The sequence below is a fragment of the Felis catus genome, chromosome A1 (assembly GCF_018350175.1).
Source record: "Felis catus isolate Fca126 chromosome A1, F.catus_Fca126_mat1.0, whole genome shotgun sequence".
Classification (NCBI taxonomy): domain Eukaryota; kingdom Metazoa; phylum Chordata; class Mammalia; order Carnivora; family Felidae; genus Felis; species Felis catus.
Window position 1 is genome coordinate 154,809,041 of NC_058368.1, and position 19,183 is coordinate 154,828,223.

General features: G+C 37.5%; 1 long non-coding RNA gene across 5 annotated transcripts in view; it reads right to left on the bottom strand.

Annotated features, from left to right (window-relative positions):
* Positions 1-11,535: 11,535 nt before the first annotated feature.
* The window catches only part of LOC123379105, a 43,754-nt gene continuing 36,106 nt past the window's right edge, over positions 11,536-19,183 (bottom strand). For 4 of the 5 annotated variants that reach the window (XR_006583106.1, XR_006583104.1, XR_006583103.1 and 1 more), the window contains 3 exons: positions 15,794-15,916; positions 14,819-14,987; positions 11,536-12,558 (listed from right to left, as the gene is read on the bottom strand). This is a non-coding gene — a long non-coding RNA (uncharacterized LOC123379105). The remainder of the gene's footprint in view (positions 12,559-14,818; positions 14,988-15,793; positions 15,917-19,183) is intronic. The other variant, XR_006583102.1, reaches the window with a different exon arrangement.

The following is a 19,183-nucleotide window of genomic DNA, read 5'->3' on the forward strand; positions in this document are numbered from 1 at the left end:
ACTAGACTTTATGTATTCTTCTCCACCTCCAGAGCTCCAAACTTATAGATTCACATATTATTATGTAGACCTATAATTGTAGTTTAGAGTACACATTTCATAGTCAAGAAGTTTCAGGGCTCAAAACTCTTTCTTTTTCTCCTAATTGGACTTAATTTCTTCCTTAAAACCTTATTTCTGCCTGAGAATAGAAACAACATAGTCACACAGGGAAATATAGGTAAATCCCTGATTACTCAGAAAACATTTTATGAGTAAACACCTTTGACTGACTCTCTTTCTACTCTGGGCCTCTCCTTCTTTTACTTTTCTTCCTTGGCCTGGTGGCCCATGTGCCCTCCTGACATAAAGTGCAGACATTTGGCCCAGGGTCATTGGTACCTGCTCACATGGGCATCAGGGAGTTATGACTTAGCCAGCCTGGGATTTAGACATTAGCCTTGGTCTACACGGCATTGACTGCTTACTTATGAAGCTCTTCTGTGGCCACATAGTACCATCCTTTGTGTCCCTTTGGTCCCAATCCAACTTTTAGCCATTTCTCTGGACCTCTCAGAAACAACACAATTATAAGATGTCTTCTTGTGCTCCCCAGGGCTACAGGAGGCTTGAGAGCCATCTCATTGTCTTGAACCTTCTTTCTTAAGAAGTAATGTCTCGTTGCTGTACTGCACTACTTTAGAGGACCTCTACATCAGGCTTTTTGCCACCCCAGGGTTCTTTTTTAGGAGAAAACTGTGAGTTTCCTCTGCTATCGAAGACTGGCAAACCCTCCAAGTGTTATTATCATCCAATGCCCCTCTTCCAACAAGCCTCCTTCAGTATCAACTGCATTAATTAATTATGTATTTTAACAAAAGTTTATATGGCACTTATTCTTTGTTCTAAATACTACTATTACAAACTCTATTTTATAGATGGATATATAAGTCACAGAGAGGATACGTTACCTGTCCAGAATCACACAACTGGTAAAGAGCAGAACTGGGATTTGAACGTTGGCAGTTAATAACGATGGCTAGTAAGTGATTCACAGGAGTATATTAACCAGACCAGAGTAATGAGGACCTTAACAAGATGCCATTTATAAACTTTACTCAAAGTGATCTCAGAGAGATAAAGTGCTTCACATAGACTAACTAGTGCATTATGCCTGCTTGGACTATTTGATGTCCCTAAGAACCTTTCTTTGTGGGCACGGTTCTATTTACATGTCAAGAGACACAGATGACTCTTTCAGAGCGAGAAATGGTGATTCTGTTGTATCATATTCTAAAATATAACAGTACCAAGGACAGGTATGTATTTCAATAATAAATGTTTTATATTTAAATTCAACATGGTCATGCAGATGATTACAGTATAGACAGCTCTTATTTAAGTATATGTTACTCATATTAGTGACAGAGTTTTTGGAAAGAAGAAATAAAAAGAACATTTCAGAGAATATATCTGAAGTTTTCTTCAATATCTTAACTTCAATATCATCTCTAACATTTTGTGAAATTAAGCTTAGAGTTGTAGATATGCTTCACAATGAAATTTCTTTTCCTGACACATGAAGCAATCTTTCTAGAAAACCAAAGCTTTCAATATACTTACATTTTAAAAAAATCATCTATAATAATAGATAACTTCATCTTCTGGGTAAGATTAAGTTACAGGGCCAGAATTATCCTTCTATATGAGATAAACAAAGAAACGGACAGTTGTTTTCAAGTGATCTCTGTGACAGGAAACAAATGAGACAAAACTTTTGCCCCAGTCATGGCTGTGAGAGAGTTTCTGGCCTTTGGTGCAGATATGGGGAGCCCAGAGGAAGTCAGCAAATTCCCTGAGTTAAGAAGATGGAGGGGAGACACCAGGGAGATGAGGGCAGCTAAAGTTCACAAGACAGAATATCACAGAACCAGTTCTCTTTCAAAGGGAACTGAACAGAGAGAGAGCCTGGAGATCTGCAGAGGGTCTGCATAAAGTATTCTCTTGGGTGCTGAGCAATTCATGCTCTGAGGAAACCACACAAGGCTGAGGAAAGAGGCATCTGAGAGGAGTAGAGGTAACAGTGCCCAGCATGACCACAGGGCCAGGCTAGAAAAAACAAGATTCACAGGGAACTGAGTAGAATAGCTAGAAGGATCTTACCTCAGTAGTAGGGTTCCTTTTACTGAGGATTATCTGGGCTAATAAGTCTTAAATGAAAAACATCAAAGGACCAAACTGTTTCTAAGTAACGTAGCTGCATTACGGAACCAGACACAAGAATATTTATAGGAATTCAAAAATATCCAGCACAGAGCAAAGTTAAATTATGTCTGGCATCTAATGAAAAATACCAGTCATGCAAACAAGGAAGAAAATAAGACCCATAAAGAGGAAAAATAAACAATTGAAATCAACCCTGAGCGGATACAGATGCTAAAATTAACACAGTTTATCATAACATATGTTTAAAAAGCTAGGTAGGGATATAAAGATATCAAAATACCTGACTCAAACTTACAGAGATGAAAAAAGGTTTAAAAATGAACATTAAGTGTTAGCAATCATTTGTAGGAACTGGAATTCTCATGCACTATTGGAGGGAATTTAAATGGTACAATCATGGGGCAACTGGGTGGCTCAGTCGGTTGAGCGTCTGACTTTGGCTCAGGTCATGATCTCATGGTCCATGAGCTCAAGCCCCGTGTCGGGCTCTATGCTGACAGTTCAGAGCCTGGAGCCTGCTTTGAATTCTGTGTCTTCCTCTCTCTCTGCCTCTGCCCTGCTTGTGCTCTGTCTCTCTGTCTCTGTCTCTCTCTCTCTCTCAAAGAAAAACAAGTAAACATTTTTTTTTAATTTTAATAGTACAATCACATTGGAAGACAATTTTATAATGTGATAAAAAGTTAAAAAATACCTTCCATATGATCCAACCATTCCATTCCTGAGTTCATCTGAGAAAGTGAAAGTATATGTCCATGCAAAGACTTGTACACAATCATTTATAGAAGTTTTATTTATAATAACTCCAAAATGGAAATAATGCAAATTTTCATCAATATATGAAAGGATAAAGAAACCTTAGTATATCAATATGGAATACTACTCATCCATAAAAGAGGATGAAGTATTCCTTTCCTCAACAAGATGGATGAATTTCAAAATAATTGTGTTAATGAGAGAAGTTAGACAAAAATGCTGCATGATGCTAGTTATGCTAAATTCTGGGAAATACAAACTAATCTATAGTGACCAAACACAGATTTGGTTTTCTGGGTTCAGTGTGGAGGTTAAGATGGGTTGGGAAGAAGAGATTACCAAGAGCCAGGAGACAACTTGTAGCACTGATGGATATGCTCACCATCTTGATTATGATGGTAGTTTCATGAGTATATACACGTGTGGTAACTCCAAGTTGTTTACCTAAATATATTCAGCTTATTGTATGTCAGTTATATATTAATAAAGCTGCTTCTAAAAACCACATACACATAAAAAGAATGAAAGAAACAGTTTCACATGAGAAGATTTTCTAGCACAGAGTAGGAACAGTTAAATTTGTTTCACCCTGGGGTGCCTGGGTGGCTCAGTTGATTAAGCATCCTACTTCAGCTCAGGTCATGATCTCATGGTTCATGAGTTCAAGTTCCACTTCGAGCTCTGTACTGACTACTCAGAGCCTGGAACCAGCTTCAGATTCTGTGTCTCCTTTTCTCTGTGCCCCTCCCCTGCTTACACTCTGTTTCTGTCTCAAAAATAAAATAAACATTTAAAAAAAATTTTTTTAATTTGTTTTACCCTTCACCTCTTCCTATAATTTGCACTTGAGGTGTTAATTGTATGTGATTTTATTTTTCCACTATATTGAAAGTAAATTTATAGGACCATTCTTCTCCGTATTAAGTTTTTAAGGAAATAATCAAATGTGCTCAAAAATAAGTCATGCTCAATATTTTACATTCAGGCCTTTCCATCAGAATATAATGACCTAAATTTCCATGATCACAATATATATTCAATATCTATGCCAGAATTTATTGGAAAAATATAAAATGTAATTTAGTAATGTATATTTGAAGAAAAAGAAAATATTTTTCAAAAGTAGATGAGGTATAATTATAAGATTGTTGAGAAAATTTTGAGGTTTGAATATTCTTGTATGACAATTTTTTTCTATAATAGAGCATTAAAGCAATTTAGAATTTTACATTATCTTGGGACAATAGGCCTAGGCAATTGTGAAATCTGAGGTATGAAATGTCACTAGGGATTTTCATACTCTTTACCGGAAGATAATGTTGTGGAAAATGATCAGTTTCAAAGACTATTTCCAATGGATAACAGAATCACTTCTACAAGATCAGTGAGTGTCCTATCATGTGAGAAGAGGCTCCTAATGCATTTTTCCTTCCTCTAGTCTCTTCTTCCTTTAGTTCATTTTTCATATTGTTTCCAGACTTTCAGAAGTAAAGATTTGATCATGTCACTCCTCTATTCTAAAGCCTTCCATGACTGTGCAGTATTTAAGGCCTTAGAGTATGTGCATCATTATTTCCCACAATCGCCTCTCTACCTCCTATGCCTTTGAAGTTTTATCTACAAAGAACTTAGAAATATTTTTCTTTCATTTATTAACATGTATGTATTAGTATTATTCTCATTATGTTTTATAAAGATCATTCCTCTGCTGTTTGGGGGAATTAATTGAAGGGGACTAAGAAAGAATAAAAGAAAACCATGGCATTAACCCTTGTGAGAGATAATTTCAGGTAATATCAATACACAGGCTGCTCTCCCCTTCCATGTTTCCACCTATGGACTTCCTAAATAATATTCAGACCCTATAGCAGCGTAATTTCATTTGTAAGTTTTTTTTTTTTCCCCAATTGCGAAGACAGAATCCTTTTTGTTTTCCACTAGGCTCACTTACTCTCTCTATGTCTCTATACAGTACCTACCTCAGCTCAGAATAATCACTTCTGACCATGCTCTATTTTCCATGACCTTCTCACAAACCGGTATAAAGCGACTTAATATGTTGGTCAGGGTCCCCTTGGGAAATGCGTGTCACACACAAAAGGAGTAATTGAAAAAGGTTTAACCACAGGACTCTTACGAGGTATGAATAGAGTTACATAAAACCAACAAGGGCTAGGGAAGCACCATTAGACAATCTTAAGAAGCTATTCGTCTTCTAGGCCTGAAGGGGCACGAGAAGTGAGCAGTTGCCAGAAGCCAGCATGAGCTACAACTACGAGGCCTCCTAGTAAATACTGTAGTAGAAGAATCCAGCCACCGACAAACTTCTCTTGAAAGGGAGCACAGAAACATAAATGCTGGCTTCACTCTCCCCTGGCCTTAGGAAGGCAAGGAACACTGGTAGACACACTCTTTCGAGGCTGGCCTCCAGGACACAAGGAGGGTTGGACAGGTGGACAGCGGACCTGGAGAGTGAAAGCAGAGCCCCCAGCAGTTCAGTCCATGGGAAGAGAATGAGTGATTGAATCGACAAGCGGAAACATGAATCCATACGTGGACAGAGAAGAGAAACCTACAGGGAGTTTGCATGTGGATTTTACTGTCTGACTGCACCAGGGCTACAATGGCAGCTAAAGATTAAATTCCAAGTCTCTGGAAAGTCTGTGTCAGTTCCTCATGAAGTGTTTTCTCGAGACCACCTGCACCAGATGGGGCACCTGGGTGACTCAGTCAGTTAAGCATCTGACTCTTGATTTCCTCTCAGGTCATGATCTCATGGTTCATGAGTTCAAGTCCGGCCTCAGGCTCCAGACCGACAGCGCGGAGCCTGCTTGGGATTCTCTCTCATCCTCTCTCTCTGTCCCTCCCCCGCTCACGCTCTCTTTCTCTCTCAAAATAAATAAATAAACATGAAAAAGAAGACCACTTGCATCAGAATTGACTGGATTACATGCTACATCAGAGCTGTAGACACTACATCAGGCCTACTGAATCAGAATCTCTAGGGATAAGACCTAGAAGTTATTAACAACCTCCCCAAGTAACTCTGATGAATCTCTCTCTATTGTTGTGTTGTATTTTGAGAAGCACTGATCTTTAGCTTTTTAGAGTTATAAACTTCAGAACATAGTAGGCAATTTTCTCCAGTTTTTCAATTTACACTGGTTTTAACCTTCTTGATAAACTCTACCCCTTAGTTAAAGTGTTAACTTGGATCTGGAGATAATGTGAGACAAGCAAAACGCTCAATGCAAAAACTTCCAGGCGCTGAGCCCCTTGGGGTAAACTGTCACTGAAATCAGAAAGAAATCTGCGCTGGAGAGGTGTCTTTCTTTGCTTCTTCTCTTCCTGCCCAGAGTGTGTCTCAGGATGTCTCAACTCCCCAGCCCTTTGTCACAAACAGGTGGTCTGGAACCAAACTTAGTCATTACTATGCACCCTAATCCCAGAGGCCCCACAGCCCTTAGACTAGCAAAGCAAGCTCATTTTCAGGAAGCTTAATGTTGGTGATATTTCATCAGATATTGGCAAGTGGCCTCCCTAACAAACACATCATCAGAAGCAATGTTACCGAAAGCAGCAAGTGCCAACTTGAGGATGACAGCCCGGCCCTTAACGGAGCACCCCTGGGGACTCGTTATGAGGTGGTGGGAGAGGAGGAGGAAAGCACTTAGGGTGGGCCGCATGTGTGAGAACTGAGACGGCCAGCCTCCCAACCGTGGCTCTGCAAACCTGTTCACTGACGAAATATCCAGGATGGGAATTAGAACTGTGTGACGTCAATATTGGAACATCAGAATCTGTCTCCTTTTTATCATCTAGACAGAAGAAAAATGTGTAATTTTTTTTTAATTGCAGGAATATAGAATCTATACTATCAAATAATTAGCTTCCTCTAGTGATAATTGAGCCACCAATAAAATATATCAGATCTTATTAAACATATTTAGGCAGATGTCCTCATGTGTCAGCTCACAGGAGCATGCTGAAGGCCGGTGAAATTAACTAGTGCTTAGGAATAGTTTTTAAAAATATTAGTGGAATACAGTAGCAATTATAATAGTAATATTAGTATTACCTGTTACATATTGAGTAGTTGCTATGTTCCATGTATGTATGACTTCATTTAATTGTTTTACCAACAACCTGAGTTTATATGTGTGATTTTTTTTTCCCCTATTTTACAAATGAAGAAACTGAGACTTAAGAAAACTTTGACTTAAATTGTCAGGATCCTATAGTTTGTAAGGGGAAGCGGTGGAGTTCTAACTGAATAACTACGGATCCTATGTTTTGATAAAAAGTCATTCTACAGCATTTGATATATATCACCTTTAACTTCCCAAATATCACTTCAATTCTAGAAATGTGGACACTCTTTTAAACACACTTTCAAAGTAATATGTGGAATGTTACATATGTAACAACTATGGAATAAAATCACGGCCTTGGAGTCAGATAATAATTATGGTACTAATTAGCTCGATGGCTTTCATATTCCTGAAATACTGCTGTGAGTTGACAGAAAGTGCACTGAATACCTGTGTCAGTGTAGATATTCGTTAAGTGGTGGCCATCATTTTCTGGATTGGGTAATCTTCACATTAAAACTCAAGGGGCCATTTTAAAAAGTAGATGCATTCACTTATATTTATTAATCAGCGTACTCACATATTGTCCTTCAGAGAAAAAGAATGTATTAGAATTCTGGATGTAGGAGGATCAGTCTTAGAGAGTAATTTTTTTTTATCTTAAAATAGGTGTCAATTTACCTTCAAATTAAACCGTACTTTTACTCTCTAGTTGAGATGCTTAAATCCGAAGCCACAGCTCAAGACTATGGTTAGAGAAGCAGCTGGGAAAAATGACTAAGCCATGAGAAATATAGGGGTGCTCTTGGGGTGCTAAGGTGGAAGGAGATGCAGTGAAACAGAGCTGAGGAAGTCAAGAAGGGACTTTGACACAATGATGTTATTAACGTGGATCATGAAAGAGTGGGAGGATGACGTCAAATGTGAGGAGAAAAAGATTATGACCCATGTATTGAAGTCACCGAAGCAGATAAGGGTCACTGGAGTTGGTAGAGAAGAGCAATAAAGATCAAAAACAAACAAACAACAGTTTGCTGGGTCTTTGAAGGCGCTGAAAAGAAGTCTGTAAGCAGCAATAGGAAGCAAGGAGGATGCTAATTACCTAACCCAGGTAAACCTCAAAGGCCAGTTTTTCTGCTCTTGGATTCTCAAGTCATGCCAGAGAGAGCTCTGTAACAAAACAGCCGGTTCTGTCACACGCTCAGCAGAAACCAGCCACTCACTGCCACTGTTCAATGCTCTAATTTGTCTCTAAATTGACTGAATTTGCACAAGGGTGTTTCATTCCCTAAAGAGCAGAGGCCCCCACCCCCAGTTATTTTCTGCAAATAATTTCACCTTCTACCTAAGCGAGATGAAAAACTAGTGGCGACGAGCTTCCTCAGTTCCTCTCGTTTCTCGTCACAAACCTCAGCTTCTCCCTCCATCTTCTCCTCTCTCCCTCCCAATGCAAGTAAAGCAATAACTTCAGGACTCCTGCAGTTCTAACCTCCTTCAACCCCTTCCACATCCTCTGAGAGCTTGTCCCCAGAGCGCATACCTTTTCTCTTCTCTCCCTTGCTCTCTCACTCTCGCTCTCCCTCTCTCTCCCCCTGCCCTAGGTCCTCAGACTGTAAGACTGCAGACGTGCTAACATGTATGCTCCCATCACACTACCACCCTGCCCGTGTGCTCGTTGACTGCTAGGTTTCTCACAAGCTCTTTCTTGGAAGAGGAGCCTCCATTTCCTCACTTTTCCTTTTGCCATTTGCTCCACTGATCCACTGAACTGCTCTCTCAGACGTGTAATAATAATCTGCCAAATCGAAGAAATTTCTCTTCCTTCCTCACCCTTAACTGCTCTGTGGAATCTTTTGCATCATTGCCCTCCTCCAGTGCCTTCCATGATGCTGTTCTCAGATTGCTCCTTCCTTAGGGGACTGCTTTTGGGCTTGTTATTTTGTATTCTGCTCCCTAAACAGAAGTTGTTTCCAAAGTTTCCGTCCTTGGTCCCTTGACCGAGTCTATGTTCTTTCCCTGGCTTTTGCTATCATTTCTAAGCAAATCTATATGTTCACCATTACCTCCCTCACAAGCTTTCTGTCACTTCAAAACTCCCCTCTGATCATCTCCACCAAGACATCGTACAAACAACACACACAGACTACGCACCCTTCTTGCCTCACCAAGGTCAACACTCTGGGCCTCTTGGATGCATAGCCCCTCTTCCTCACTTTGGAGTAGGTATGAAATTCCACCTCCCTGAAATCTCAGACAATCACCTCTGTTTCTCTCAGCCACTCTTCTCACTATCTTTCATCTGGTAGCAGACAATAGTTTTTAAAGAATACCTTTAAAAGTTGGAATGCAAATTTGTAAGTTTGGAATCCTATGAATGGACGTAGGGTGGGCCAATTTTCAAAACGGGGGTTTCCTCACTCCAACATCTACTTGGAATTCCCTTCCAGTTTCTGACTCCAGCCACCATAAACAGCAAACTTTGGGAAGTATTGCAAAGTAGAGAACATTCTTGAGATTCCCAGGACCTTTTTGTTCTTTACCTTTTCATCAACATTCAGAGACTCTCTTAGATTTTATGTTACCTCCTGGCTTCCCAGAATCTCAGCACCAGGACTGCCCTCTCCATGCACTGTCCCTGGCTGCTTCTCTAGTCCTTTTTTAATTAAGTTAAAAGTTCTTTTCTTTTTCTTTTTCCTTTTTGCATCATGGTATCATAGAACGAGTTTGAGATTTTGAGCCAAAACGCACTAATATAAAATTCCACCTTTGCAAACTACTGACTCTGAGACTTTGGAGAAATAATATGTAATATTGCTGTTTGGGTGTTTGTTCATTTGGTTTTATTTTGCAATCTGTGAAAAAGGATGATGACACCTACCTGAGGTAGGTAAGTAACACTAACCTCACCTATTACCGAGGATCAAATGCAGTAAAATGTGTAAGGCACCTACCACATAAACCCTCAAGCTGATATATTCATGTCATATAATGTCTGGTACTAATTTATGGTGCCCTTTCTGAAGCAACAATATGGTCTTTCAGACAATACCTGAGTGAAGGTGTGTTTCTAGTGAACCCAGTTGTCAGGTAAGAAGGTTCTTCCTACCACACTTCTAAATTTTTTTTAATGTTTATTTATTTTTGAGAGAGAGAGAGAGAGTGAGTGAGCATGAGCAGGGGTGGGGCTGAGAGAGAGGGAGACACAGAATCTGAAGCAGGCTCCAGGCTCTGAGCTGTCAGCACAGGGTCCAACTTGAGGCTCGAACTCACAAACCATGAGATCATGACATGAGCCGCAGTTGACGCTTTACCAACTAAGCCACCCAGGCACCCCCCTACCAGCCTTTTGAAAAACTCCTATTTTGCCTCCATCTTTATCATGCCCAGGACAAAACTGATAGCTTGTTGTTTTCAAATCTGCTTATGAAAAAGATTCAAAATGTCATTTTTCTAACCTCGCGAAATCAGGAGTGGAAGCAACTTTGAAAGAACGGCTATGGCAGTCAGGTTGCCTGAAAGCCGGAGGGGTGGGTTTTGGGTGAGAGGTGGCAATGCTGTCAGACAGATGGCAGGGGACAAACTGAGAGGCACAAAGGATGGGCTGGCAGCCTCAGGTACCCCTTTCCCTTAGCCAAGATTCAGGGAGATTTGGGGGTGTGAAGAGGAGTGAAAACCCAGGTGGACAGTCTTTCTTAACTAGCACTAATTAATTAGTCTTGGCTGGAAAATTCCCACTTTGACATAAAAGAACACTGCAAATCATGCAGTGTTGTTTGTTTAAAGATCTGGGATTCGATTTGGCCATTACGCTGCAGTGGGCACTATGTTTGCCACTTTTTCATCTCAGCATTTTTGTTCGGAATGGGAGCATAGGATTCAGAATCTAGGAGCTTTTTACCATCAGTAAAATTCTCTGAGACTAATATCGATGTTTTGGAAACCCAGGTAAGTGACACTTGTGCAATTCTACCTTTATCACTTCCTATTTTTTTCTTCTTCAGTATCATGTTCAAAATGTGATCAAAAATAGCAGAGTCTCTGGCACGGTGGTTGGGACATGGGCTGGGAAGCCAGATGGCTGTCTAATACTCTACCACTTACCAGCCATATAACCTTGGACATACCATTTAACTTCTTCCTGCTCTAGTTTGCTCATATATGAAATGGGAATACTAACACCAACTTCACAGGACTATGAATAAGATTAAACACATTAATACAGCTAAAGTCCTTAAATCATGTCTGGCAAATAGTTTTGAGTTCGCTCTTAGGTTGGCACATAGTAAATGCTATACGTAAAAGTGTTAGCTACTATTGCTGCTAGAAGCTGTCAGAGTAAATTGCACACGCCATATTAGTACTTTAACAACAGTACACTGATCCATCGTCTCAGAAGAGCTCATTCAAGTGTGCCAGATAAATGTCTAAATACACTTACTCATCAAACCAAACATGAATTTACTCCGTAAGTTGAAAGGAAGCACAATGAAAACAAACATTTTATTTTTTAACAGAAAATTGTTTAAGTTTTCGTAACTTGATATAGGATTAAAATAGCTTCTAAAAAAAGCGTTTGGCAGACTCTAATGTTGATCAAGTTCAGAAGTAATGTGAGAACAAAATAAAATGACTATTCAATGGAGTATTGATTCATTCAATAAGCAATTACCATATGCCTTACCCTGTACCAAGGTTTGAAGAAGACACACACACAAAATAAGACCAGTTTCCTACCTTTTTGGAGTTAGAATCCAGTAAAAAAATGTTAGATAGATAAATAATTTTAAAATCACAGTAGTGAGCACAGTGATAGTCAAGGACGCAATGATACGGGAACATACAGAAAGAAGTGATTTGTATATGAGGGGTGTATGGTGATGCTTTGGGGTTGGCTGCTAGAAAGCAAACATTCGTCCCTACCCTTAATTGGGATATCTGTTCATAGAGAAATTAGAAACTCATGACTTCAATATTCTTTCATTCTTACACTTAAACGTTTTTCAGTCAAGCCTGAGGAAAAAAAATATATAATAACAAGCATATAGGCTTGATCCCAAGATACAGAGCTTTCAAAGTCTTCAAATTTAGTAGGAAAAATTAATTATACCAAGGAATATTAGTTCATTATATTAATGCAACATTGTAGTTAATATTTTGAATGTCTAGGGGAAAAAAATTGTAAAACTTTACCGGCACACCATAGGCAGACCTTTGGGACAATGATATGAGAATGTTTTCCTTGGTTCTTATGTTCTCCCTGAACTAATGTGATCTGTCAGGGCCCTATGTACTAATTAGTGCCATAGAAATACACAAGTGTTTCAGCAAGATAGGAAGATAGCTCATTCCTGAGAACTGTTCTCACGGGAACAAGTCACTCAAACCCCTTCATACAGCCATTTATATCCTCCCTGGTCAAGTGAGAAGTGAGGAAGCAGAGATGGCTTCCTGGTCTCATTCAATATATTGTCCAATCATGCTGAATCAGTTCTCTTCTTCAAATGAAAATCTGTAAGAAAAGAAGTTCAAAAACTGTAATACTACTTGAGTAGAACTAAGTGGATTTTTAGAATGTATAAATACCCTTTAAAATTTTCTTACACTCGGCAAGATGCAAAACTCCAAGTGTTTGTTAAAATAGCAGGTTTCAAAATACAACTTCAAGACATAAACTACCAGAAGACATAAGTACTTTCAGTGAGGCTCAGCTTTTTGGTCATCATCAGGTCTCAAACTCTGACACTTCTACACTAAGCGTGAGCTTGGGAACTTAGGGAGATAGAATCCTGGGTGCTCAATCACAGGAAATTTTGAGTCACACCCTGTGGTAATTGGCTCACCCTTAAACTAACTTTGGGACCATAACTCAAATTATAGTTATCATAATTAAAATAGTCAGCGACCTGCCACAGCCAGTAAAGAAACATAATGCAAAGAGAAATCCCATCCATAATAACAAAAATATAAAACACAAAGGAAGAAATTTGACAAGAAGTGGGCAAGACCTAAATAAGAAAAACTGTAAAATGGCATATATATATGATATATATATATATATAAGATATATGCATTAAATATATATGTATTTGTATATATATTTGCAATATATACATTTTCATTATATGTTTGAAATATATACTTATATGCATTAAATATATATTTATATATTAAGTATATATATTAAATATATATATTTTTTTAAATAAAGATTTGAGAACCAAAGAACCTTATCATCCTCTGAGCACATTAGCTAAGGCATCATCCTTCTCTATACTACTACCCCTATTTCTATCTAAAAGATCAAATGCAAGAAAAAATCTTTGTCTGAAACAATAAACTGTCTTGTTTCTTTGTTTGCTTCTTTTATGTATTGGATACTAAAATAAGCTTGTGAAAGCAAATAATTTGTCTCTCATGTGTACTCATGTCTGGCACACTCATAAGAATCTTTAATATGTAAAGAGTTTTTATTAACCCAATACATAGGATGAACTCTTGTGCAGAAAAATAATTAAAAGCATTAAGATATAAATAATAAATAAAATTGCTAAGAAGTGAAAACAGTTAAACTTCAGTAAATAGTCAAAGTATAAATTGAAAATGCATGGAATAGCATTTTGACCTCCAGTTTTTATGAATAATTTGGTAACACATATCAAATGAATTTTAATTTTGTATTTCCTTTGAGCCACTAATTCTACTTCTTAGGAAAGAATAGGAGATTTACCAAAAGAAGAGTATGTATAAGGATCTCCAATACAGAATTCTTTCTGATGCTAAAATGGAAAAACCACTTACATAACCACAAACGGGCTAATGGGTAAATAAGTCATGCTATGGCCATGTCAAGTAAAAATATGAAGCATTTAAACAATGTTTTCAAAGAATATGAAAAGCTTTGGAAAATACACATAAAATTGATGACAGAAAAATCCCCCAAACAGAATGCAATACTGTCTATATAGTATTATCTTAATTTGGAAGTATGTACCTGTGTAAAAATATATATATAAAAAATTGGGGGGGGGGGGCACACACAAATTAGCAATGACTTTTAAGGGTGCTTTAAATTTTGTTTCCCTTCATATGCTTTTCTTTATAGTTCTTAAGGTCTACAGTAAAAATGACATTAATTTTAAAAGTCAAGTTATTTTTTAATTGCCAACTGGCTTATTTAAAAATACAACCCAGAACTTTAGCTATTAAGACTACAGAGGACGTATAAAATGGAATGTTGTCTGATAAGTGTAGTATAATTGTTTCATTAGAGAAAATGCTCATATTTCTACCTACCTTTTAGGTTGAACCACATAATTTTTTTATATTGTTTTCTTTCTTTTCCTTTTTTTGGAACATTATGGTAGCCAATTTAATTTTATCATAGGTTAAAATGCAAGTATTTTATTAGTATGCTTTCTTACTGTGGGCCCAAATTCTTGCTTTTGAAGGAAACAGTAAACTATGATCCATGAACATGGATGGTAACTGAATGCTTGATTAGTCACATTAGAGATGTTACATTTCCTCAGCACAGAATCCAGATACTATCTTTCTTGATGTAAAATATATCCACTCTCAGGTTCTTGATGATAACAAAAGCATCATCCTTGAGCACTTAGAACACAAAAAAAGCTCAGAAGAATTTATTTCTTATGCCATAGACAGTTTTTTTATCACTCTTACTAGACCAACCTAGATATTGTTTTAAATGTGGATTCAATTAGATAAGTCGCACATCAATAGAAAATTTACTTATCCTGTTTTAATACCTCACAGGCAGTTTAACCACCAAATTATAGACTTCCTTCCAAATGTCAATGTCAATGCCGATTCTCATCTGAATTCAGTATAAAAGGCACAGTTCTTGCCACATTCACTTCACTCTACATAGCCATGCTTGGATCACGATGGTCTTCTCCAATCCGTCTGTGGCAGCTGCTGGGATAAACCAAGATTTTTAAACATAAAACAACCCCATCTAGTAGAACCCAGGTTAAACCCACTTCTAATCACACAGGGCTTATGTTGTTCACCAAGTCTCAGATAACATATGTAAGATCATCCACTGGTTGGAAACCACAATTCTGAGATAATTTGAACTGTGCTATACAAATTTAAACACAAGGAATTTGAAGGCAGCAATTTTTCTCTGGACCATTTTGAGATAACTCACTTTCTCTTCCTGCCAGAATCCTAGGATCACCACAACAACCTTAAAATTGACTTCAACAGAGTCATCTTTTCAGTCACAGTGCCTGGTGTCTGAAGAAATAAACTCCTATTCCATGGATTTATATATATTTTTTCTTTTCATTTCATCAAAATAATAACAAAGGCAGATTCATCAGTGAAACTTTTCTCTAGAATGCTGGTGGCCCAAGTTATACAAAGCCTACTGATGGTGGAAGTCATCCCAAGTGTACAGGGTCCCAAACTGGTTCTTCTAGAGGGTGAAACATAAGGCAAGGATTAAGATGCTAACATGTTTTGGGAGGTGCTAGCCCTGGTGGTGAAGGTAACAGGAAAAGTGAAGCAGAGCAAAGCAAAACAAGGTGGAATCAGGGCACACGATGTGTTCCCACACTGGTTTCTGCTAAACGATGAGCCACAGAGATGGCAGATTGACTGAACTTTGTGTTATTTGGCACTCAGAACTTGTTTGCAAGATTTGCAAGAAGAAAGCAAGCCTTTGAGGAGTCACTGGAGAAGACAAAGACAGGGAAAGGAATTTATGTGCTCAACACCTTCCAGTCTCCCTTTCCTTTCGGTCAAAGGTCACATCACAAATAGCCAACTCCTCAGATTCCAGGTTGCATCTTATAGCCTTCCGGTGACCACACGGGAAGCCATGTAGTGAGGATTTTCATCTAAGTCAGAAAGTGGAGGAGAAAACAACACAGGAAAAACTCATTAATAAGGAAAAAGAAGGAACATGTAGCAATCTGAAAAGTGATCTGAGATTTGTGCCTCCAAAGACAGTGTCGTCTCTAATTTTCTGACATGCACAAACTATAAGATTTCATGTTTAAGTATTTGCATTCCAAAACTGAATTATTCTTTGTGTTAACTGTATTAGAAATAAAGGAATTTAATATTGATAGGAAATAGAATATAAATCAAATATCTTAATTGAGTAATAGTTAATAACTTAATTAAATCCCATATCTAAAAAATAAATAAATTATATCAGTAAACAATAATATTTTCATTTTTGAATAAAAAAATATAAAAGTGTTCAAAAATACTTTTTAAAGAAACTATAGAGAATCCATAAATTTCTATGAATCCTTTTACCTAAAATTATATTGTTCATGTCAAAATATAATTTTAAAGTGAGATTTGAATTTTATAAAATAAAATATATTGAAATTGGAATTATTGATGTGCTCTGTTATGTCACCTTTATTAATACTATAAGTAGTAATCAGGAAAAATCATTGTATCGTATCAATAAAATAAATCACTTTCTATTTTGTGCCTGTCAATTGTAATAGCAATACAATGTTAGTTTAATAGAATTTGGACATTTTAGAAGGTATAAATAAAGCAATATAGTCATTAATCCATACTCTAACCAATTAAAACTTGCTAATATTTCATTTCAATCTTTTTATTTAGGCATACATATTTTACATCATCATAATATTTAAGTTGGTATTAAAATCCATGTATAATTTTGCATCTTTCTTTTTCACTTATCATTATATGTTAGATATTATATTACATGCTAAGAATTTGCTCATATATTCATCTCTGAAAATAAAAATTTAAAGGGCTACATAATCTCTCTCCATTATACTGATATTCATAATGTTCTGAAGCATTCTCTTATTAGATACAAATTTTTTCTGTTTTTATTATTAGAACTAATATTATAATGCACACTACTGTCTGAATTTTGATTATTTTCTAGAGATCAACTCATAGAAAGATAAAAAGCCAAAGAAAATTCATTCTGAGAGATTTATTAATCTATGTTGCCATGCTTTTTCCCAGAAATATTTTTTGGATTTGAACTCCTATCAGCACTGTATGAAAATGCCTCAGTGAAAAGGCAGGTCCCACAAATTTTCCTGTGACACTTAACAGAATAAAAGTCCAGTTAATGAAATATCACCTAACTCTAAATTTCCAGGCAAATTTAAGTTTTTCCCCAATCCACTAAAATCCCGGGAAGAGAAGGAAGAGTGAACTGAAAGGTTTCTGGCTCTCCCTTTCATGGGGAGTGTTGTGGCTTTCTAGAAGCCTCTTCCAGTTAGCTGCCCTACAACCCTCCCTTCAGCACCTCTGTTAGTGGTAGTTCAGCCTCTGCAGTAACCCTGTGCCCCATAAGTGGTTCTGTTAAATGGCGGAATCCCTTGTGAGAAGACTCAGGGAAGGCTTCCTTCCTCAAGGCTCCCACTGACCCTTTGCACCACATGCAGCTGCAGCTGACTGTCTGCTGGACCCCTCTCTATTGCTGTGCTGTTTGCAGAGTGCTCCCTAAGGAGGGCAGTGGCCAGGCCCTATGGCCCTCAGATTCCAGGCAACTGTAAAAGTCTTCAAACACTTCTCTGGAAGGCAAACTTCACTTGAAAGGAGGTAAGAGAAAATACCATAAAGCAGTGGGGTCGGTGGGGGGTGGATTGTAGGAGCAAATAGTCCTTTTTATTTTTTCTCTTTCATGTCCTAGAGATGTGCGATGGGCTAAAGCTTGCAGAACCAGTTTCATAATCTTTTGGCATGTGCTACAGATATAGCATAGCAACTTTTGATGGGTTATGAAAGGTTTTGGTGCATATGGAATTGAGACTTCTGCTTAGATTCCCAGACAACAGAAAGCATAACATTTAACATTATCCTAGATACATGAATAGTATTTATTTATATGTACATGATACTCCCGTACCTCTACATTTACGTATGAACATATTCAGAGTTTGGTATTGTATCAAAACAGATACATTTGGAGAGCGCGACAGATGAAAAGGACAGAGAAAAGGTGTCTAACTAAACGCCTACAGTATTTAAAGCCTAGGACACAACTTGGGATGGAATTAAATCCTCAATTTTAACTTTTGCATGTATTAAGTATAAGGTTTTGAAAGTTTATTCCTAGTATCTCTATCTGTAGCTACAACTCTCACTCATCATCTAGGACCTATCTGAAGATGTTAACAACCCCATGAAGCTGTTCCTCTGGTCTCAGTTCTGATGAAGTGCAATACCACTTTTTAAGGATACATCTTTAGATACTGATTAAAGTTACAAAACTAGTATGAGAAATCTTGAGGAAGCGTCATCTACTAAAATTTCTCTCAAGCTGCGGATGAATCCAGCTCAGATATCTAATTTTTTAAAGTCAAGAGAAGTATTTCCATGAGGGTCCAGTTCCTATAAGAAAATATCAGCGCAGGGACATTCTGAAGGTTTGTATCTGACCTTTCTTTGGTTTTAATCACTGAAGTTCTCGACAGCTTAATAAGTTGAAGGTGCTGGGTCACCGTCTAACTTAATAAGGCCCGCCACTGAGACTTGATCACCTCTGATTGCTCCCATAAGTCTTAACACATCTGGTACACTGTCCTTGGGTGAGAAATGTTTTCCATAACTTTCCTCTTGTTCACTACCCTGCATATAAATTGTTTTTATTAACCTGAGAACGATACAGCACTGTATATTTGTGTGAGCTTTTGCCATTTTCAGCTTTATCCTACAGAAAGAGAGTTGATTGTTTTCTCCAAAATGGAATTAAACACTGTTTATCACCAATGTCTTCTTTTCTATTTTTCTACCCTTATTTAATATGGGTCAAACTAACCTTCAGTTTGACATGAGATTAAAGAACTAAACATTGTAACTAGACTCTTTGAGACAATTTACAACATGCCATAGTTGTAGGAAGAAAGAGCCAGATAAAAACAATACACCACTTCTAATGATTATTTCATAGGACAACATACACAGATGTAAATATCTAGGACTAATCAGTCATATATGGAAATATATGTAGCTGGATGATTGGCACATTCCTTTGTCCAGAATGACAAATAAATTGATAGACAACCTATTCTGTTTTATTTCAGTCTATTTTACAAATCTAATGAAAGTCGTATTTCTGCTCTCTTTACAATTTCCCATATGGATAATAGTAA